A 24,113-nucleotide genomic window follows, 5' to 3' on the forward strand; every position below is an offset into this window, starting at 1 on the left:
TACTTCCTGATTATGGAACAAGATGTGGTTTTGATTGCTTCAGGCTATCTCGAGAAAAGCTAGTAACGTACATCATCGGAAGTCAAATATTCCCCCAAATTCGTTCACTTTTTGTTTTCCTTTAATTAGACTTTGTTTTTTAGAGCAGGGTTAGGTTCACAGCAAGAGTGAGGTGTTATGCGGGGCGCCTGGGTGGCTCAGTGGGTTAAGCCGCTGCCTTCGGCTCGGGTCATGATCTCAGGGTCATGGGATCGAGTCCCACATTGGGCTCTCTGCTCAGCAGGGAGCATGCTTCCTCCTCTCTCTCTCTGCCTGCCTCTCTGCCTACTTGTGATCTCTCTCTGTCAAATAAATGAATAAAATCTTTAAAAAAAAAAAAAAGAGTGAGGTGTTATGCAAAGTTCCTGTATAACCTCTGCCCCATCCCCCTGCAACACCATCCTCCACATTCAATATTCCACACCAGAGTTGATGAAGCTACAGTGACACACCATCATTACTCAGAGTCCACAGTTTACATTAGAGTTCACTCTTGGCATGGTACAATCTTTGGATTTTGAAAAACGTATAAGGACATGTATCCACCATTATAGAATCATACTGATTAATTTCGTGGCACTAAAAGTCCTCTGTGTTCTGTTTATCTCTTCTTCTCTCTATCCCCTGGCAACCCTGATTTTTTTTTTTTTAACTGCCTTTTCTAGAATGTTCTATAGTGGGTATCCCACACTATGTAGTCTTTTCAGATGGACTTTTTTCACTAAGTAATATGCATTTATGATTCTTGTATGTCTTTTCATGATTTGATAGCTTTTTCCCCCCTACCTTCTACCCCCTAGCAACCACTTTTCTACTCTCTGTTTCTATGAGTTCAATGTTTTTAAATTTTTGGTTCCACACATGAGTGATACCACGCAATATTTGTCATTCTCTGTCAGGTTTACTTCACTTGGTATAATACCCTCCGGGTTTATCCATGTTGTCACAAATGACAGAATTTCTTTCTTTCTTAAAAGCTGAATAACAGTCCATATTTCATATACATTATATACACACACACATACACACACATATACATTTTCTTTTCTCATTCATCTGCTGATGGACACTTAGGTTGTTTCCAAACCTTGACTTTCTGAATGGTGCAGAAATGACCATGGGAATATAGGTACCTCTTCGAGATAATGATTTCATTTTCTTTGGATATATACCCCGAAGTGGGATCGTTAGATCATAAAGTAGTTCTAATTTTAATTTCTTGGGGAACCTCCATGTTGGTTTTCTTAGTGGCTGTAGCAGTTTACATTCCCACCAACAGTGCAGGAAGGTTCCCTTTTCTCCACATCCTTGACACCACGTTATTTTATTGTTTTGATGATGACCATTCTTTTTCTTAAGATTTTATTTATTTATTTGAGAGAGAGAGAGTGCGCGTGCATGAGTGGGGGAGGAGAGGCAGAGGGAGAGGAAGAAGCAGCCTCCACAGGGAGCCCAATGTGGGACTTGATCCCAGGACTCTGGGATCGTGACCTGGGCCAAAGGCAGACACTTAACTCACTGAGCCATCCAGGCCTGATGATGATCATTCCAACAGGTGTGAAGTGATATCTCATTGTGGTTCTGACTTGCATTTCCCTGATTAGTGATGTTGAGTGCCTTTTCATGTACCTGTGGGCCATATGTATGTCTTTTTTGGAAAAATGCTTATGCTGATCTTTTGCCCATTTTTAAATTGGGTTATTTGTTTTTTAGTCATTAAGTTATATGAGTTCCTTATATATTTTGGATATTAACCCCTTACCAGACTATGATTTGCAAATGTTTTCCCCATTCTGTAGGTTGCCTTTTCATCTGCTTGATGGGTTTCTCTTGTTGGTACAAAAGCTTTCAAGTTTGATGTAGTTCTGTTTCTTCTTTTTCTTATTTTTGCTATTGCTGTGGTTGCTTTTTGTGTTGTAGCCAGAAGTCTTTGCCAAGAGCAATGTCAAGGAGCTTACTCCCTATGTGTTCTTCTAGGAGTTTTGTGGTTTTAGGTCTTAATACATTAAAAAAATTTTTTAAAGATTTTATTTATTTATTTGAAAGAGAGAGGAGGGGGGAAGGAGTGGAAGGAGAAGGACAAGCAGAGTCAGCTCTGAGTGCAGAGCCCGACGAAGGACTCCATCCTATGACCCCCAAGATCATGACCAGAGCTGACATCAAAAGTAGGATGCCTAACCAGCTGAGCCACCCAGGTGCCCCCCTTCCCCGCCGCCCACCATTTTTTAAAAAGTATGCTCTATACCCAACGTGGGGCTTGAACTTATGACCCTGAGATAAAGAGTCGATGCTCTACTGACTGAGCCAGCCAGGCATCCCAGGTCTTAATTCATTTTGAGTTGATTTTTGTGTCTGGTGTAAGTTAGAAGTCAGTTTCATTCTTTTGCACGTGGCTGTCCAGTTTTCCCAACACCACTATTGAAGACACTGTCCTTTCCCCATTTTATGTTTTTGGCTCCTTGGGGCAAATTAATTGACCATATTTGTGTGGGTTTATTTCTGGGCTTTCTAATCTGTTCCATTGACCTGTTTTTATGCCAATACCACACTGTTTTTGTTTATTTGTTTGTTTTTTGTTAAGTAAGCTTTAGACCCAATGTGGGGCTTGAACTCATGACCCTGAGATCCAGAGTTGCATGCTTCACAGACTAAGCCAGCTAGACACCCTGATACCACATTATTATGATTACTATCTCTTAGGAATACTTGAAATAAGGGAGTGTGATTTAATGCTATTTTAAGTATCATTTTAATGCTATTGTAAATGGGATTGTTTTCTTAATTTCTCTTTCTGAAAATTAATTTTTGACATATAGAAATACAACTAAACTTCATGTATTGATTTTGTATCCTGCAACTTTACTGAATCCGTTTGCCAGTTCTAGCTCATTTCTTTTTAATGCTGAATAATATTCCATTGTCTGGATATACCACAGTTTATCCATTCACCTACTAAAGACATCTTGGTTGCTTGCCAAGTTTTGGCAAGTATAAATAAAGTCTCCGTGAATATTTATGTGAAGGTTTTTGTGTGGAGGTGTTTTCAGCTCACTCAGGTAAGTACTAAGGAGCACAATTGCTGAATCATGTGATGAAAATAATGTTTAGTTTCATAAGAAATCGACACACTGTCTTCCAAAGTGGCTGTGCCATTTTGCATTCCCACCAGAAATGATCCCACCAGCAGTGGGTAGTGTCAATGTTCTGTAATTTGGCCATTCCAGTAACTGTGTAGTGGTATCTCACTGTTTTTTTTTAAAATTATTATTATTTTTAAAATTTATTTATTTGACAGATCACAAGTAGGCAGAGAGGCAGGCAGAGAGAGGAAGGGAAGCAGGCTCCCTACTGAGCAGAGAGCCCAATGCGGGGCTCCATCCCAGGACCCTGGGATCATGACCTGAGCTGAAGGCAGAGGCTTTAACGCACTGAGCCACCCAGGCGCCCCTCTCACTGTTGTTTTAATTAGTATTTCCCTAATGACATACGATGTAGGGCATCTTTTTATATGCTAATTTCCCATCTATATATTTCTTGGTGAGGTGTCTGTTCAGGTCTTTTGCTCACTTCTAAATTGAGTTTTTTTTTTTTTCCATTGAGTTTTTAGAGTTCTTTGTATATTTTGGATGTCTGTCCTTTATCAAATATGCCTTTCCCGCATCGGGCTCCCAGCTCCATGGGGAGTCTGCTTCGCTCTCTGACCTTCTCCTCGCTCGTGCTCTCTCTCACTGTCTCTCTCTCTCAAATAAATAAATAAAATCTTTTAAAAAAAATATTCTCTTTCATTTCACTAACTTTTAAATGGAAATTACTTGTAATTCTTTTGGTTGGAGAAGCAAAGTGAATTCTATAATAGAGTTGACTACAAGATGGTAAAACTAAAATAATTTTTTCCATTATAGCATGAAAATTTTTTTGTTGGAATGGTAGTTTTCATTTTGGGGAATAAAAATACTGCCAATACTCTTCATCTATCCAACAATTATTTACTGAAGACTCACTATACTCCAGGGACTATTCTAATCTATTCCTAGGAAAGAGATCAGGGGTAAACACACCATAAATCTCTTCTCTGGGAGATTTTTATGGTCATGAAAAAGAGAAAGATCCCTCCCACCTACATAAACAAATATTATCACAAACTTTCTTTTCTCTGGTCTTCTAGAAGCCCATTTGAAGATTTTTTAAAAAGTGTTATTTATTTGATAGACAAAGATCACAAGTAGTCAGAGAGGCAGGCAAAGGGTGGGGGGAGCAGACTCCCTGCCGAGCAGAGAGCCTGATGTGGGGCTCAATCCCAGGACCCTGGGATCATGACCTGAGCTGAAGGCAGAGACGCCAACCCACTGAGCCACCCAGGCACCTAGAAACCCATTTGAACAGTTCAATCAAATGAATTCTTACTCCCCAAGACCCTTTGAAATATTCACCTGCAGTCCTTGCTGTGTTGACTGATTCTAAAATATGCCATGGTCTTTATACCACCTTGATTAAGCCCTCATAACGAGAGACCTGCCTTCAGCCCAGATTCTCAGAATTCATAAATAATCCAACATCAGCCTCCAAGCTCCAAGACTCTGTCATGGTAGTGTGCCCTCTTTCTCTTTAATTGTGGTAAGAATACTCAGCTTTGGGGTGCCTGGGTTGCTCAGTGGGTTGACTCTGCCTTGGCTCAGGTCATGATCTCAGGGTCGTGGGATTGAGCCCCACAACAGGTTCTCTGCTAGCCAGGGAGCCTGCTTCCTCCTCTCTCTCTTTCTGCCTCTCTGCCTACTTGTGATCTCTGTCTGTCAAATAAATAAATAAAAATCTTAAAAAAAAAAAAAAGAATACTCAGCTTTGCCTTAGTAAGAGGTTGTTTCTCCGTTATTTTCTGGAAGCCACTGTTGGACAACAGTAAATTACAGAGTTGTTGTTTTTTTTTAAAGATTTTTTATCTTTAAGTAATCTCTACACCCAACATGGGGGTTTGAACTTACAACCCCGAGATATAAAGTCATATTCTTTTCTGACTGAGCCAGCCATGTGCCGCTTTTAGGTAATGTTCTTTTTTCTTTTAAAGATAGATTATTTATTTATTTATTAAAATATTTTATTTTTCCATTTATTTGACTGAGAGATAAAGAGCACAACTAGACAGGCAGGCAGAGGGAGAGGGAGAAGCAGTCTTCCCACTGAGCAGAGAGCCTGATGCAGGGCTGGATCCCAGGATCCTGGGATCGTGACCTAAGCCGAAGGCAGATGCTTAACTGGCTGAACCACCCAGGTACCCCAATTTTTTTTTTAAGTAATCTCTACACTCAACATGGGGCTTGAACTTAACAACCCTGAGATTAAGAGTTGCACACTCCATTGACTGAGCCACAGTTTTAAATATAAATAACCAAGTAGGCCTCATTAGGGACATGATATTTGAACAAATATTCAAAAAAGGGGGTTCACCTTAGGAACTTATGAAAGGAGAGTGCTTTAGGCAGCGAGGACAGCCACAGCAAAGGTTCCAACGGAGTTCAGGCCTGTTTTCATTATAGCAGAGTGAGCAAGGAAAGAGTAGTGAAAGATAAGGTCACAGGTAATGTGTGACCCTCAGTGAGGTGTGTGTGTGCTTGTGCATGCGCACGTGTCTGTGGGACAATAATTAAGAGTCGGCTAGTTAGTATACAAATATTTATTGAGGTCCTACTACATGCTGTTCTAGGTACATAGGGACACTGTGAAGAGATAAATCAATTTAATGAATGTACACTCCAGTAAAGAAGCAAAAAAGGGAATTTCAGATATTATGGGCTCTGAAGACAAAAGCAGAATAGAAAGTGCCTTGAAGGAAGAGGCTACTCTACTGGTGTTAGGGAAGGTTTCCCGAGAGATTGATGCCTGGCCGACGACCGCACAAAGAGGAGGCAGCTGCCTGATGAGTGTGGAAAGAGCATTTTAAAAAGTGACAACAATTCACAAAGCCCCTGGGGAGTATGAGGGATATCAGGAGGTCAGTGTGGCTGCAGCATGGTGGATAAGCAGAAAAGAAGGGCTCCTATTGCCTTGACGATTGCACAAGGAAGGCCGAATTAAACCATAGATAATGCTAAGAGTTTGGTATCACCCAACACATCCCTGGAGGCCATTAGATGGCTAGTGATGTGATTAAACAAGTGTTTATAAAACTTCACTTGGATTGCCATCTGGGGAAGAGACTATCAGGAGAGGGAAGAGGGAACCATGGATAGAGGACTCCAAGAGAGAGGTTTCACTGAAGCTTAGAGAAGAAAGAGTTTCTATAAGGAGAGAATGATCCATCTGGCCAAAGTCTGCTAGCCAGCCCCATAAGGTAACGGACAGAGAACCAGCTGTTGACTTTAGCTGATGAGTGTGGAAAGAGCATTCCAAGAAGTGACAACTTAGGTCATTGGTGACCTCAGTAAGAGCCATCAATTGGATGTGGACCGAGAGAAAGTGGGAATGAAGATGTGGACAAAGCAACCACAGTCAACTCTTCAGAGATGAGAGGAGCCCAGTTTGGTGCCTAGACTAGAATTCAAGTTCACAACATTTGATTCGTTAACAAAGAGTTCTCTGCTATGGAGCACTGGTGGGAATTAGACACTCCTCAAATTGAAAAAGATAGTTGTGTTAAAGTATCACCTGATTCTGAGATCACCAGGAACTTGATTCAAAAACAGTTAATGATGAGCACTTGGACTAGAAGATCAGGGCTACTGAGAGAATTGCTCCCAGACTCTCTGTCTGCTTCCGGGAGGTCCCAGGACCAGAGAAGAAAAGACCAAGTTCTGAGGGCAAGTTTGGGGAAGGTTTAAGAAGGAAAGACTGCCTTGCCCTTTGACCTCTTACCTGAGCTCCAGGGAAGGGTTGGAGAGAGACATGGCCAGGCCCTGAAGCTGGTAGCAAGGGGGTGATCTTTTTTTTTTTTTTTTTTTAAAGATTTTATTTTATTTATTTGACAGAGAGAGAGATCACAAGCAGGCGGAGAGTCAGGCAGAGAGAGAGAGAGAGAGAGAAGCAGGCTCCCGCCAAGTAAAGAGCCCGATGCGGGGCTCGATCCCAGGACACCGAGATCATGACCTGAGCCAAAGGCAGCGGCTCAATCCACTGAGCCACCCAGGCGCCCTGGGGGGTGATCTTAATCATACTAAAATCCTCCCATTTAGAGAGCAAAGAGGGTAAAACTATGGCTTTTTGACCAGTATTGCCTGAGAGGGCTAGAAAGGGACATTGAGAAATAAAAATATTTTTGTTCAGATTGTGGGCTTCTGTGCACTTTGAAGAGTTTGAATTAATGGGTGGTGTGGTGGCTAAAAACAAATCAGGGTTTCAGGCACAGGCAGAATGGTAAGGCAGTGTTTTCCCGGGGAAGCTCTGCAGTACAGACGGAGCCCTTCGTAGGTCTTCGATCTTGGCAGTTTTCCAGGGCTGCACACTTGTTTTAATGCATTGCTAGCACTACCCTAAAATTCTTTTTTTCAAAAGACTTTATTTATGTCCTTAATTTTATAGGTAAAAGGAAAAAACAAGATACTTCTGAATACTATTCAGCCTTAATAAGAAAGGGAATTCTCACACATGCTACAAAATGCATGAATCTTGAGGACCTTGTGCTAACTGAAATGAACCAGTCACAAAGAAACAGGTGATTGCTGTTGATTCCACTTCCACGAAGTTTCTAGAGTAGTCAAATTCGGAGACTGGCAATGAAATGGAGCTTGCCCAAGGCTGGGGGATAGGGAGTTGTTTAATGAGTGTAGGGTTCAGTTTTACAAAATGAAAGAGTTCTGGAGATTTGTTGCACAAAATTGTGACCATATTTAATACTACACTTAGAAATGGTTAAGATGGTAATTTTATGCTTGTTCATTTTAGCACAGTTAGAATCATTATTTTTATTTTTATTTTAAGATTATATTTATTTATTTGACAGAGAGAGACACAGCAAGAGAGGGAGCAACAAGCAGGGAGATTGGGAGAGGGAGAAGCAGGCTTCCCATCGAGCAGGGAGCCTGATGCGGGGCTTGATCCCAGGGCGCTGGGATCATGCCCAAGCCGAAGGCAGACGCCCAACAACTGAGCCACCCAAGCACCCCTAAAATTATTATTTATTATTATTACTATAATCTTTTTTTAGAGAGCCAGAGAGAGAGAGAGAAAGAGCATGTGCACAAGCAGGGGGAGAGGGAGAGAGAATCTTTTTTTTTTTTTTTAATTCAAGAGAGAGTGAGAGAGAGTGAGTGTGCAGGTACAGGAGCGGGGTGAGGAGCAGAGGGAGAGGAACAAGCAGACTCCTTGACGAGCACAGAGCCCAATGTGTGGCTCCACACAGGACTGGAAGCTAGGCTCTATCCCAGGTCCCCGAGATCATGACTTGAGCTGAAGTCAGATGCTTAACTGACGGACCCACCCAAGCAATGCAAGAGAGAGAGAATCTAAAGCAGACTCTGCCCTCAGCTCAGAGCCCCACGCAGGGGGTCTCACGCCCCTGAGATCATGACAGGAGTTGAAAGCAAGAGTTGGTTGCTTAATTGACCAAGCCACCTAGGCGCCCCTCAATTTTTTCTAACTAAAAAAAAAAATCATAGTTAGTCCTGAAAACTCCCACCTGGAGGTGCTTGGGTGGAACATATCAGATGTTTTCGTCTGCGGGGGAAGAGATAGGAAATAGGAGGTTTCTAGGTGGTTTTGGTATCAAAACAGATTTCAAAGGCTCGGAGCACAATTTCATCCTTTTGTTTATGAAGAACTGTGATATATGAACTACATTATGCTGTCTTGACTTGCCCTGTGTGTTTTCCTATTATCCTGATACTGTTTTATCCAATTCTCTAAAGAAACATTTTTTGAGAGCCTACAATGTGTGAGGCACTGCCTGAGGCAATGGGTATACATTGGTGAATCTAACAGATTCATTCTCTGCTCATAAGGTTCCTGTGAGGAAGATAGTTCATCCCATAACTAACTTGTGATAAGTGTCATAAAAAGAAATTGAAGAGGCAAGGAGAGACTGTGACAGGGTCTGAGGCTGGTGGTCTGATTGTGGTAGACTCAAGATGGCTGCCAGTTCTTTGTTCTTCTCCTCATGGAGACCTGGGGTCCTTTGATCCTCCCTTTGAATCTAGACTGGTCCTGTGACTTGTGTTAACCAATCGAGTGCAGTAGAAGTGAGGCTAGGTAAGCCCTGAGACTGGGCCCCAAGAGGCTCATAGTTCTTGCCTTTGTTGCTTAAAATGTTTTCTCCTGGAAGCCAGCCATTATATAAGAAGTCTGACTACCCTAAGACCACAGTGTTGTGAGGAAATTCAAATGAAGCATGTGGACATTTATTTATTTGACAGAGCACAAATGGGGAGCAGCAGGCAGAGGGAGACGGAGAAGCAGGCTTCCCGCTGAGCAGAGAGCCCGATGCAGGGCTTGATCCCAGGACCCTGAGATCGTGACCTGAGCTGAAGGCAGACGATTAAATGACTGAGCCACCCAGGTGCCCCTTGAGCCACTATGTTGTAGGTAGTTTGTCACACAGCCATAGCTAACCCAAACATCAGGGAAACCATCTTTGACTGAAACCGAGCGATGTTTAGACTCGAGTACCTGGCCTTAGCCCAAGATTCCAGACATGGCACCCTGGCCATGGGGCAGGGGCTTGACAGCTTACCAGAAGGTAGGGCTGGGAGGCAATAGAAGGAGTAGTATTTACTAATTAACAGAGTCTTGCTTTCTCTAGGACTCATGGGTACTTGGCAGTGGGATGAATCCGAAAGCAAAAAGCAGAAAGATTTGAGAATTGCTCATACAAAATAAATAGACATGCCCAGTCCTTCCGTAATTTTGTGTCACTGGCCTATCTATATACTTGTTAACTTTTCATCTCTTCGGGTGCCTTTCCTGGCCTCCAGCATGCATCCCTTCCACCCAAATTTCCTGGTGCTGCTTCTTTTTTTTTTTTTTTTTTTTTGAGATTTTATTTATTTGACAGACAGAGATCACAAACAGGCAGAGAGACAGATAGAGAGAGGGAGAAGCAGGCTCCCCGCTGAGCAGAGAGCCCGATGCGGGGCTTGATCCCAGGACCCTGGGACCATGACCTGAGCCGAAAGCAGAGGCTTTAACCTACTGAGCCACCCAGGTGCCCCTCCCGGTGCTTCTTTGTGCCTATTACCCCTATAAGCCTGCGGCACATTATTGTACACAAATGGAGGGATTTCCTGCAGCTGTTTCTGCATCACTGGCCCGGATGCCTGCAAGGCCCCAGAGGGCAATGCTCAGTGGCCAGTCCCTCTCTCCGTCTTTTTCAGGGACGGGGCTTAGAGTAAGAGGAGAGGCACTTGTACGCCATGTAAATATCCCAGCAACTATGGAGAGGGAACAATGATCCCTCTACACAGATGTGGGACCCCAGTCTCAGAAGACGGAGGAGCTGGTCCACATTCACACTGCTGGGGGGTGGGCAGGGCTGGGTGTGCGCCTGTTGAAGAGGGAGCGACCTCCCCACACCTGCTCCAAACTGTTCAGTACGCAAGGCCTGAGTTCTTCCGGCAGCTTCTCCGCAGGTGGGACACTCATGTTCTTTCAGACAAGGTCTTTGTTTACAGAGTGGGAGGAAGAGAAGTTAGTACTTAGAATTCTGCTCTCTGGGAACAAATGGCCTTTTCTGGAATGATTTCTCTATTTATTAATGGGATTCATCAATTTATAAATAGCACAGGCTTGTATGTGGTCTTGAGCACAGAGATCTTCATTATGAGTCAGGAGGTAAAAGTTCTACCTCCCATGTGACCTGAGACTCTGACAAACTGCTTTACTATTCAGATTTTTCAGGTCTCAGTTTCTTTTTCTCTTTCTTTTTTTAAGATTTATTTTATTTATTTAATTTGGGGGAGGGCAGGGCAGAGGGAGAGGATCCCAAGCAGACTCCACACTGAGCACAGAGCCTGGGGCTCGATCTCATGACCCTGAGATATGACCTGAGCCAAAATCAAAGGTCAGTCACTTTTTTCTTCTTTTAAGGTTTTATTTATTTATTTGACAGAGAGAGAGACACAGCAAGAGAGGGAACACAAGCTGGGGAGTGGGAGAAGGAGAAGCAAGCTGATGAGAGGCTCAATCCCAGGGCCCTGGAATCATGACCTGAGCCAAAGGCAGACACTTAACAACCGAGCCACCCAGGCGCCCCAAGAGTCCGTCACTTAATTAACTCCCAGGCTCTCTTCAGATCTCAGTTTCTGTCTCCTCCACTGGACTCAGAATAATTTGAAGGAAGGGAATGTTCCGGTCTTCTTCATATCTCTAGCATCTTGTACAGGGCCCCCAGATGTTTAAGGCTGGAAAGAAATAGAAAGAAGGAAGGGATTCAGCATGAAATACCAGTCATAGGATCAGGTATATGATACAAAGAAATGTGGGGTGTTTGTTGAAAGACAAGTGTATCTGGGTCACAAGCTTTTTGGGAGGAGATGGGAGCTGTAGCAAGGGTGTCTTCTGCATAAAGGGCACGGAAAATGGAATTGACACGCACATACAGGCAAATGCCTTGGCAACCTTCCTTTTCCTTGTTCCTCCCAAAGCAACTGATACTGCCAAGATGACCAAGTAGTGTGACAAGAGGACAGCAGTCAGTGACCGCTCTGTCCAGCCACTTCCTTTCCAGTCACCTCTGTAGGTGGCCACAGGGATGGAGAGCTTGGAGGAGCCCTTAACACACATGCGGAATGGCAACTTGGTGTTCGTGCCACCAAACTTTACCTGATACGTGTTCTTTGCTGACCTCAATTCTTTTGACCTTGCGGAGCAAACTCCCCCTTCAGGATTGTGCCAGGATTTAAATGGGGAGCCTCTGGCTGCAGAGGGCAAAGGAGTCATGCTAATAAGCTCTCCAATTCTGCTTCTTGCAGACAGCTTCAGTTTGGGAGGAGAAGGCATTATTTTTAGAATTCCTTCTTGCTTTCATCCTGTGCCTTGAATGATTAACTCCTAGTGTTTCCTCTCCAGTTGCTCCTGGGGAAGCAAGGGCGCTTTCAGCCCAGACAGAGACTGGATGCCTTTTTCCCCCCCAAATCATGTTCAATCTGCCCCTTCTTTCCCTCCAACTCTCTACCTTCTGCCTCCACCCCCCCCTCCTTGAAATCACCTCCATTGGGTCTCCAGGACAGTGGATTGTTTGCTGTGGGGGGTGGGGTTGGGGGGGGGAGGGGGAGGGGGCCGCTAACATGGTGAGTGAAATCTTTAACAATATTTAAAGTCCAGTTTAACTCTTCTGATGTCTAGAAAAAGTAGCTTCATAGATCTTCAAACAGATGATAGCATCTCTTGACTTAGGGCATTAAAATTCAGAGGTAGGGGTGAAGGAATAAAGGAAGCACACAGCTTTGCCTTTGCCCCAGGGTAGGGAGGGGGTGTTGGGGAGGATATTTAAAACACCTATGATATTTCATATTGTAAGCAGATGCAGCCACTGTTTACTTATAAATCCACAAAATACTTTCAAAGTGTAACTTTACTTTGTGGTTAGTTTTTGATAAATTATCCTTTACTAATTTTATTTATTTATTTGTAAAGATTTTATTTATTTGAGAGAGACAGAGCGTGAGTGAGAGCACAAGCAGGGGTGAAGGGCAGAGGGAGAGTGAGAAGCAGACTCCCTACTGAACGAAAAGCCTGACATGGGGCTTGATCCTGGGACTTCCAGGTTCATGACCTGAGCCATCCAGGTGTCCCCATCTTTTTTTTTTTTTTAATATATAGATTTTTAAAGATTTTATTTATTTATTTGACAGAGAGAGATCCCAAGTAGGCAGAGAGGCAGGCAGAGAGAGAGGAGGAAGCAGGCTCCCTGCTGAGCAGAGAGCCCGATGTGGGGCTCCATCCCAGGACCCTGAGATTATGACCTGAGCAGAAGGCAGCAGCTTAACCCACTGAGCCACTCAGGTGCCCCATCTTTTGCTAATTTTAAAAAATAAATCTTAGAGGGAAAACTATAGTTTTCAAAGTTATATGCAAATCGAAACTTAGGAGCATCTTTCAGGTAAATTTTCTTTTTTCTTTTTCTTTTTTTTTTAAGATTTTATTTCTTTATTTGACGGAGAGAGAGAGATCACAAGTAGGCAGAGAGGCAGGCGGGGCGGGGTGGGGGGAAGCAGGCTCCCCTTGAACAGAGAACCTGATGCAGGGCTCGATCCCAGGATCCTGAGATCATGAACTGAGCTGAAGGCAGAGGCTTAACCCACTGAGCTATCCAGGCGCCCCTCAGGTAAATTTTCTTAAGAGGAAAATAGATGCAAATAGCTATTTGGGGGAATATTTGTGCCCAACACAAAAGAAAATGCCCTATATTAGTAGTGAGTAGTTACTAATACTAACTTATCTGACTAAATATATTATTTCTTTTTTAAAATATGGGGCTGTGGTGGTTAGAAAGGGAGCCAAGAGAGCTCTTTGACTTTATTATTTTTTAAAATATTTTTATTTTTTTAAAGTAGGCTCCACACCCAGTGCAGGGCCCAAACTCATGCCCCAAGATCAAGAATCAGCCAGGTGCCCCAAAGACGGTTGACTTTTAATTTTTTTTTAAGTAGGCTCTACACCCAGGGTAGAGTCCAAAGTGAGGCTTGAATTCACGACCCTGAGATCAACACTTGAGCTGGGATCAGGAGTTGGACACTTAATGGACTGAGCCACCCAGAGCCCTGATGTTTGACTTTAAATGCAAAAACCTTGAGTGAATTTGAACTTGTAACAAAGAATGGATGGATTTGGTGACCCTGCCCAAAGCGTGGGTGTGTGTGTGTCTGTGTATGAGCGTGTAATGTGTTTAAAGTTGTATGGAGTCTGATATGGTGGCTCCTGAGCTCTAATGATTAAAAGTTTAAATAAATGTAACTTGTCCTTTAATTCTCTAGAGTAGGTTTTAATTAATGAATTAGTTTGCTTATGTTATTTATATGTTTATTTATTTATTTATTTAAGTAATCTCTACACCCAACATGGGACTTGAACTCATGATCCCCAGACCAAGAGTCAAATTCTCCCCTTACTGAGTCAGCCAGGTGCCCCTAGAGAGGGTTTTAAATAAGCCTGAATCTGACAAGAAAGCTTCCTCTTCATTCTTTACAAAGTTTCAAGTAGTCAAGTCACAAGAGGAATTTCTCAGTTTCTCTGATATGGCTCCTAGAAATAAAATCTGAGATCTCAAGAACACAGTGTTAAACTGAAATACCAAGGACTCAGGCATAAGCACAGATGGGTGGGTCGGGGAGGGGTAGGAAGACAAAGGGAGAGATTCTTTGCCCCGAATACATTGTCCCAGAAAGGTGCCTTGTGTATAGTTTTCAAGATCATAGGTAGACACGGTGGTTGTTAAAGTTTTAATGAAAAAATTTGAGGAAGCCAGTGTGAAATTCTCAGATGACACATCAGCGGTGAGATCCTGAGACAGTCAAAAAAGTCATCAAAACTGGATGTCTCTTTTATCTGCTCTGTCTCCCACCAACCATCTCTCTGCCTGCGGGTTAAAGGAGGAAACATCTGGGGAGAACACTTTCGTCCTAAAGTGCTAAGTAAATGAAGAGGGTGTTGCAATAGTGAATGTATTGGTTCTTTTGACCTCAAGTACCTGGCATTGTCCTTTACTGAGCTTAAATTTGTCCAAATAAGCTTAATCTCTCTCTCTCTCTCTTTGTCACACACACACACACACACACACCTCTTCACTCCTCCAGTAAACCCAAACAAGTCTGTTCTGCTTGAAATAATTCCTTCAGTAGCTCCCACTTCTCTCAGGTTTTAGTCTGACCTGGCAAGGCAGAAGCAGCCACTCGGGAGCTGGTCCCCAGGGGCTCGGCATCTCTTCTCTCCCTCCCAACGCCTCCGCCATATTGACTCTGAGGCTCTTGAAAGTGCCACACTCCCTCCTCACACCTCCACGCCTTTGTTTAACCTTCTGTCTTTACTTCCATGTCTGCCTCACGCTGATAGGTCTTTTCACAGTTAGCTCAGATGTCACCTTCTCCTGAAAACCTTCCTGGGCTATCTGTTTGCTCAGATCAGGATAGTACCTCACCAGTGAGTTTTCATGCATCTGTCTGGGCCTCTACAACAGTACTACACTAAATGCAACCCTTTGTCCTTTCCTATTTACTGTTTCTTTTATGGTAGTACAAAAGCTATCTCATGGCAAGTGTCCTTTGTACATATGACGGGTGAATTGTTTAATCAGAGTTAACGTACTTAGCTGTGTGCCTAAGTGGATGAGGACAAATAAATTTTATATAGTTTGCTTGACTGCGAATATTTTCCTGGCAGTGATTCAGCAACCTGAAAATTAATGGAGGAAGTAAACAGTAGTTACAGAGAGAATGGACTGCCTTTGATTATCTTCTGTGAATCATCTGTTTTTTTAAAGATTTTATTTATTTATTTGACAGAGAGAAATCACAAGTAGGCAGAGAGGCAGGCAGAGAGAGAGAGAGAGGGAAGCAGGCTCCCTGCTGAGCAGAGAGCCCGATGAGGGACTCGATCCCAGGACTCTGAGAATCATCTGTTTAACCTATGAATGCTTTAAATTATTTTTGTGGGGTAGGGCGCCTAGGTGGCTCAGTGGCTTAAGGCCTCTGCTTTCGGCTCAGGTCATGATCCCAGGGTCCTGGGATGGAGCCCCACATCGGGCTCTCTGCTCAGCACGGAGCCTGCTTCCCCCTCTCTCTGCCTGTCTCTCTGCCTACTTGTGATCTCTCTCTGTCAAATAAATAAATAAAATCTTTAAAAAAATTATTTTTGTGGGGTAACAATACTAACTAGAAATAATGAAGACCAGATTTATTATGGATATATGCTAAAATCTTTTTTCGTGTTGTTCCAAGTGCTATAATTGCAACTCCAAAATTTATCTTCGTCCTCCACCCAGCCAACTCCCAACACACACGCACGCACATAGACACAGACACAGACTCACATACACACACTCCCCTCAAACCCCTTACCGTATTGCATCTTTTTTTTTTTTTAAGTTTTATTTATTTGAGAGAGTGAGCACGGGGGAGAGAGTGAGCAAGCACCAGGGGGGTGCAGAGGGAGAAGCAGACTCCCTGCTGAGCAGGGAGCCCGGCGGGGGGCGTAATCACAGGATCATGACCTGAGCCGAAGGCAGGCACTTAACTGACTTAGCCACCCAGGCGCCCCACCAGATTGCATCTTCAGTAATGTCCTTTAAGAAAAATGTTACCGCATTTCCAAAATCAGAATGGATCTCCTAAAGGAAAATAGAAAGTGATAAGAAGACCCATTCAGTTGGCATATGCTGCTCCCTTTTGATGTCTTCAACTGAGCCAAGAAATCAAGAATGAAAATCATATACGGAGGCAAAACTTGAAATCTTCTCCCAAAGCCTTTGGCACCCAGTCATGTGGACCTGTGCTGACTACGAAGTCAGTTCTGCAAGTCAGCTGGTAGACAGAAGAGTTATTTTAGAAAGATCATCTCAGGAAGCTTATTTATATTCTCTCTGAAGTAATGAGTCCAGTGAACTCTTGAACCGGAGATTGGAAGTCCTTAATTTTTGCTGTCACTTGGAAAAGAATTCCTCTTGATAATTTTTAATGTAATCTTTTGGAGAGCAACAAAAGTGGCTGACATCATTATTAGTTTACCTTTTGGCCTGTTTGGTAAACACCAGATAAAATGTTTCAAGGGTAGAGCTTGAAAGTCTAATTAGATGACATTCAAAATCAATGTCTCAATCACAAGCATAGTTTGTATTTTTAAGTGGACATGAAAGACTGTTAGAATATTCTGTCTAGTTGGGGTGCCTGGGTGGCTCAGTGGGTTAAAGCCTCTGCCTTTGGCTCAGGTCATGATCCCAGGGTCCTGGGATCCAGCCCTGCATCAGGCTCTCTGCTTAGCAGGGAGCCTGCTTCCTCCTCTCTCTCTCTCTCTGCCTGCCTCTCTGCCTACTTGTGCTCTGTCAGATAAATAAATAAAATCTTAAAAAAAAAAACAACTCAAAAAAAAGATACATTAAAAAAAGAAAAAAATAATATTCTGCCTAGTAATTCCGTATGCCAGAAAAATGAGGTTAGAGATCTGGCACAGAATTGGGCGTAGAATCTTTTCCCGTAAGGTGTAATGAGAAGGAACACTGAGGCAAGAGACTTAAGACTTGGTTTTAGCTCCGGTTTTGCTTCTGTGACCCTGGCCACGTCCCTTCAATGTAAACTTGGATTTCCACAGCTACTGAAGAGAGGAGCTGGACTTCTAGTCTCCTCACATCTCTGAAGATCTCCGCTGGATTATTCCATATCCGAACGAAGGAGGTCACATGTTTTCGGCTATACCAACTCCATTTAAACAAATAACCCTTCCTTGTCTCAGCGAAGGGGAGAGTTATACACACACCCTGCCGCCTTGCACCTTGGGAAATGCAGATGGTGTCTAATCAGCTGACCAACATGTCTACAACCTGTTCCTGTTCCAGTGGATGGAAGGCTTTCGGAGGCAGTTGGGTTGTGCTCTCTGACCCAAACTGGCAGAGTGAGAGCAGTCTGGTGTGCGAGCGGTTACATGACTCATCCTCAGGAGGGAGAATGGGGTGAGTGAGCGGTGGTTTTGGGGGAAGCATCATTTAGGTTATTTGCTCTGCCCAACCCCTTCAACTGGCCTCAGTGCACTTGCTTTGCCTCTTTCTTTCCCCACACCTTCGCTGGATCTTGCTTTCCCTTTACACTGGTGCAGCTGGATCTTGTTGGCTCATAGAGAAGATAATGTACCTAAGCCATTAACCACCATGCTAACTCTTCCTTGGTGCCAGAACTCTGACTGAGGTCAAGGGGACCCCGAGCCTTATGTAGCTAAGGGCAGGGCTCCAAAGACTCAGCTCCAGGCAAAAACCCTGATTGGTGTGAGCCAGGCACGGTGCTCGCATTTGCCTATTATCCTCACTAGTGATTGGTTTGGGTTTGGGCATGTGTCATAGTTCTGGCCAATGTGGGAGAGATCAGTTGAGAGAATTCTGGGAAAACTCATATTGTGATATCTGCATGCAATGCCTTGAATGTCATGGCTGTCTTCTGAAAATGAGAAAGATAAGCTGATAGGCTGAATGAATTTGGTTGAATAGAGAAATGGAAAGAATTATCTGGGTCCTTGGTGATTTGGTGAGTTGCTTAATCACCCCTGGAACCTAGCTACTTCTTGAATTCTTGCTATAGGAGATAACTCTTTCTCACTGCTTGAGTCAGAAGCCACAAACATTTTAACACAGTTCATGCTGCCACACTGGTGAGACAATAAAAGAAACCCTTGGGCTTTAGAACTATGTAAACCTGATTTCATATCTCAGTTCCTCCACTAACAGGTTGTTTCTGAGGACCAAATTCCTTTAAAACTTCATGACTGGGATGCCTGGGTGGCTCAGTCGGTCCGGCACCTGTCTGCCTTCGGCTAGGGTGGTGATCCCAGGGTCTTGCGATCGAGTCCTGCCTGGGGCTCCTTGCTCGACAGGAGCCTGCTTCTCCCTCTCCCTCTGCCTCTCCCCACTGCTGGTCCGCTCCCCCCCCTTTCTGACAAATAAATAAAATCTTTAAAAAGAAAAGGAAAAAATAAAACTTAGTGACTTAAAAAACCATTAAACGTGTATCATCTCTCAGATTCTGTGTGTTACAAATCTGGGGATGGCTTAGAGTTTTCTTCTCTCATGAGATTGTAAACAGGTATTGGCTAGGGCTGTGGTCATCTCATGGCTTCACTGGGGCTGGTGGGTCTGTTTCTCACGGGGCTTACTCAGGTGGCTGCTGGGAGGCCTCTGTTCCTCCCTACCTGGGCTTTCCCACACTAAATAAAGGCCTATTAGGTCTATAAAGTCCTTATTAAAGGACTGGATGGTGCAGTGGGTTAGGTGTGTGACTTGATCTCAAAAATAAATAAATGGGCGCCTGGGTGGCTCAGTGGGTTAGGCTGCTGCCTTTGGCTCGGGTCATGATCTCAGGGTCCTGGGATCGAGTCCCGCATCGGGCTCTCTGCTCAGCAGGGAGCCTGCTTCCTCCTCTCTCTCTCTGCCTGCCTCTCTGCCTACTTGTGATCTCTCTCTGTCAAATGAATAAATAAAATCTTAAAAAAAAATAAATAAATAAGTGAATGAGAAAATAAATACACACATAAATCGATGTCTTATTGTTCTTTTGATGTGGCAAGGCCAACAGATCAGGAATGACTGCCAATGAGAAGATGGTTTGTTATACTCCCAGATCACAAGAGGAGGGTACATCTACTCCTTAGGAAAGCACTGGGAAAGGTCTGGAAGCAGAGGCAGCTGGGAGAAGATGGAGGCAAGAGACTTTATTGTGGTTTCCATAGGAAGGAATGGGTAAAGTAGGGATGGGCTAGTTTGAATTATTTCAGCAGGGTCTGGGGCACAAGAGCTGTACCCTGGTTGTCTAGTACCTGGCTATGGAGTGATTAGGGCAAGCGGACATGGGCCCTGGACTGGTCGCTTGCATTTGAAAAGTGTGCTCACAGACAGGGTGTTTGTTACCTCTGGGAACTGACTCGCCCTTGGAGGGGCAGTCCCTCCAGGTCATTAAGGTCCTAGATGTCAAAGCATGGAAATACAAAAAATAAAAGACATGACTAATACATCCTCACAGCATGGTGGCTGGCTTTGCCCGGAGTAAGCCGTCTAAGAGAGCAAGACAGAAGCTGCCATGTTCTTTGTGATCTAGACTGGGAAGTCACACACTGTCACCTCTGCCAGGCTTGACACAGACCAGCATGGGAGGAGACGATACCAGCGGATAAACACCTAAGAGACAAAGATCCCTGGGGCTCACCTTAATGGCTGGTTACCATATATTTGAGAAATTACTGAACCTCCATGTCTCAATTTCTTCATCTGAAAAAAGATGGTAATAATATTACGGTAGTCAGACCTCTCCGTTGCAAGCAACGGAAAATGATCCTGGCTTATTGAGACAAAACGGGAATTTATTGAATATATTCCAACTCACACAATAAAGGGAGGCCTGGGAGTAGGAAATACCATGGAAGGCCAGTGGTTTGGAGAGGAGACCTCTCCTCGACAGTGGATAATGCTGCCAGAGCTGAATTCCCAGCCCCATGGCTATTGCTGTGGGTCACTCTTAATGGCTTCTTCATCCTGAAGGTCCCACCACACCAGCAGAGTGGGAACAGGAGGGCCTGGCCCCTTCTGTATCCAAGAATCCAGCAAAAAAAGATGCATCCCAGGCTCTTAGGAATGCTCATGAAGATTAAACAATATATGAGTCTTTGGAAAATTGAGAGTCATCAGTAATTGGTTATTTAATAGACCTTGGGGTGGCGTTGGCATCAAGAGGGTGCTGAGACCTCGGGTGGAGAGGGATCTTGTCTTAACCTCTGAAGCATCCTCCTAATGGGTCCAGAGACACTGGTCACTTCTAATACACCCTCACCCCACCCCTGGCTCTTATACACATGTACACATTCTGCGCATTTTCAGCTTTACTGAGATAAAATTGTGTGCATTTAAGGCATACAAGGTGATGATTTGACCCATGTCTACACTGCAAAATTATTAGGCATGGTGGGGTTAGTGCCTCCACCACCTCCCATAATTACCCCTTTATTTTGTGTGTAGTGAGCACATACACACATTCTTAATTTGCTGAACTTTATATAAATCCTATCTCTACCTGTGATGTGGTTGTCCTGTGAGCAGAGCTGGAGTCAAGGGAACAGTATGTGACTAATCGAGAAGAGTGAGACTGAAAGCCTCCCATGAAAATTTCCACCCTGGCCCCTAGGGACACTGAGACAAACCACTGTGAATCATACTAACTGGTGGCGGCTCCTCTTAGTGACTTTATTAGCTTTATTTCTCTTTCTGTTTGAGTTGTCAAGGCATGGCAAGACACCACCTCCCCGGGAGCCTGTGCTCTGTTAGCTGTTGGCATGGGTCTTCCTATTCAGACTCAATTATTTCATTCAAAGTGTTTCCCCTGTGTTGGGTTTGAGCTCACCGAGGTTGATGCCTTTAACTTGTCAGTGGTTCTCAGCTTTTGGTGTACATGAGAATCACCAGGAAGCCTTGCTAAAACACAGACTGCTGAACCTCACCCCCAGATCCTCTCTTTTAGTAAGGCTGGGGTGGGGTCTAGTAGGATTATAGATGGTGCTTAGGCTGTTGGTATGAGACTGTACTTCAAAAACCACTGACTTGGGTGACTTGGCGCTGGTGCTGGACTGTTTTCATAAATGTATACTCTTCCCAGTAATTGCCTTTAATAAAGAAAGCCAAGACAATACTCATAGAGCAAAATTCTATGGTACTCAGAAATAAATATTGAAACATGATTTCAGTCAGAAAGATATTTACGTGCATGGAACAGTGTTGGCTACTAGAACTTGACCAGATGGCAGTTTATTATTTTACTGACATTCTCAAGAAGACCAGAAGCTGTCCAGGGCTAGTGAGATGGCATCACACGATCAGAGGCTCAGGTTCTTGCTTTCTTCTCTGCCACCTTTGGTAGATGTCTATGGACCTCATGGTCACAAGATGGCTGCTGCACCTCAGGTATTGCCTCTGCACTGTAGGTGGGAAGAAGAGGGAAGAAACAAGGAAATGTAGGGGTGGCTTTCTGGGTGGCTCAGTTGGCTGAGCCACCAACTCTTGGTTTCTATTTAGGTCATGATCTCAGGATCATGATCTCACGGTCATAAGATCCATCCCTGCATGTGGTTCCATGCTTAGGAGGGGGTCTTCTTTTCCCTCTCCCTCTGCTCTTCCCCTGTGCTCTCTTTCTCTCTCTCAAATAAATAGGAGGTGTATGTGGAAGCTTTTCTGAAAGTCCCTTTATAGACTTCTGTTCCATTCTCATTGGCCAGAACTCTGTCCCATGGCCACACTCAGCTTCAAAGGAGTTTAAGAAATCAAATAGTTTTAGTTCAACACTTGTTCACCCAAATAAAATGAACTTCTGTTAATGAGAAAGCAAGGGAGAATGGGTAGAAACCAGCAGGCTCTGTCTCAGCATTCACCTGTTCCATTCTCGAAGAATCCCACATAGTGTACCCAGCCAAGTCCATATATGGTCTAAAGCAGCCACACAACAGGTGAAGGGCCAAAGGACATGGACAGATCATCTCTACTGGCATTTCTTGTTTCATGCCCGTGTATATTATTATGAAAAGGATAAACTCTGGGTTAGAAATTGGTTCTTTCTACAGGACTTCTGAGGAGTCTTGTGTTTTTAGGTACACATGATTTTCCAAGATAATTTTCCAAGATGGGGATAAACAGGGTGCATTCCCCAAGCTCATTTGGCCATAGAAGCTTTGTAAACATTCTCCCGGAGTATCTCACCAGACTTTTGCCTGGAAACTTTGATCTATACAACATCAACTATCAGAGCTCCCCAAAATGGAAAAAGCAAATAGGCTCTTCTTGAATGAGTGGGACAGTCCTTTCTTTTTTCAAGAGGAAGGAAATGAATATAGGAACAGCTGATGAGTCAGGACAGGGCGTGTTGTGCCGTCTGCTTTCTGGTAACTCCATGAACTGCACAAGCCCCTTGCCCTCTCTGAGGTTTCCTGTTCTTATTTGCAAAGTAAGAGATTAGGCTGCATCCAAACAAACTAAAATGTTTGCAACTTCACAGCCCCTAGAGATGTCCAGAAGGGATGTCTGAACAATCTTTGCTAATGGGAGACATGGGAAATAAGGAGAATAGTTTCAGATAAGAAAATGTCTCTTAGAAGTCAAGAATAGTTGTTTTTTTTTTTTAAAGTTTTTTTTTTTTTTTTTTCACTTTGACCGATACCGTTTCTTCCTCGGAGTTACTCTGCGAAGAGCGGCAGTTCCCTGGGAAACCGCACACAGTATGGAACACTTCACGAATTTGCACGTCATCCTTCGCAGGGGCCATGCTAATCTTCTCTGTATAGTTCCAATTTTAGTATATGTGCTGCTGAAGCAAGCACTAAAGATACTATTTTTAAGTAATCTCTATACCCAACGTACGACTTGAACTTACAACCCAACATCAAGAGTTGCATGCTTTACTGATGGAGACAGCCAGGTGTCCCTAGAAGTCAAATATAGTTTTATGGAGGCTGGAGGGGGGTCACCTGGGTGGCTCTGTCAGTTGAGTCTGCCTTCGGATCAGATCATGATTGTGGGGTCCTGGGACTGAGCCCCACATAAGGCTCCCCGCTCAGCTGGGAGCTTGTTTTACCTTTTCTCCTGCTTGCTACTCCCCCTGCTTGTGCTTGTGTGCCCTCTGTCAAATAAAAAATCTTCAAAAAAAAAAAAAAAGGAATAGTTTTTTGGAGGACAATACATTAATGAATATAGGGGATGGAGAACTTGAGGTTGCATTAATTTCCTATGATTGCTTTAACCAATTACCACAAACTTGGTGGATTCCAAAGAACAACTTTTTATCAGTTTTGGAGATCAGAGGTCTGATACGGGTCTCATTGGGCTCAACCAAGGTGTCAGCAAGATTGCATTCCTCCCTGGAGGTACTTGGAGGAATCCACTTCCTTGCATATTCTGGTTTCTGAAGGCTGAGCACATTCGTTGGCTCATGGCTCCCGTCCTCCATCTTGAAAACCAGCAACACTGCACTGACCCTTCTCCCTTGTCACTTCTGCCTCCCTGACCACAGCTGGGAAATGTTCTTCTCTTTTAAGGAACGCTGTGATTGGGTTGAATTCACCCAGATAGTTCAGGATGACTCTCCTCTGAATTTAACATCTGCAGAGTCCCCTTTGCCACGTAAGGTGACGTATTTATAAGTTCTGGGGATTAGGGTGCGTTCATCTTTGAAGGCTAGGCAGACATTTTTCTGCCTTCTACATGGTGAAATGTTTTGTTTAAAGAAGTGTAGGTTTTAAAAAAAAAAAAAAAAGAAGTGTAGGTGTTGAGAAGCCTCACTCTCCTTCCTTTCTGAGTCTCCCTGAAGTTCTGTCCTTATCTACACTTCTCTATATTTTTAATAAACTGTTCTCACTTCCAAAAAATAAAAAAGTGTAGGTGTTGAGAAACTAAAGGATGTCTCTGAAAAATTAAAATCAGCCTTCACAAT

General features: G+C 43.7%; 1 non-coding gene across 1 annotated transcript; it reads right to left on the minus strand.

The window, feature by feature from the left end:
• Window positions 1-22,898: 22,898 nt before the first annotated feature.
• On the minus strand, window positions 22,899-23,004 carry LOC122897641. The gene has a single exon (XR_006382577.1). It is a non-coding gene; the product is annotated as a U6 spliceosomal RNA (small nuclear RNA).
• Between the last annotated feature and the right edge of the window lie 1,109 nt (window positions 23,005-24,113).

Source organism: Neovison vison, chromosome 1, assembly GCF_020171115.1.
Source record: "Neovison vison isolate M4711 chromosome 1, ASM_NN_V1, whole genome shotgun sequence".
Classification (NCBI taxonomy): domain Eukaryota; kingdom Metazoa; phylum Chordata; class Mammalia; order Carnivora; family Mustelidae; genus Neogale; species Neogale vison.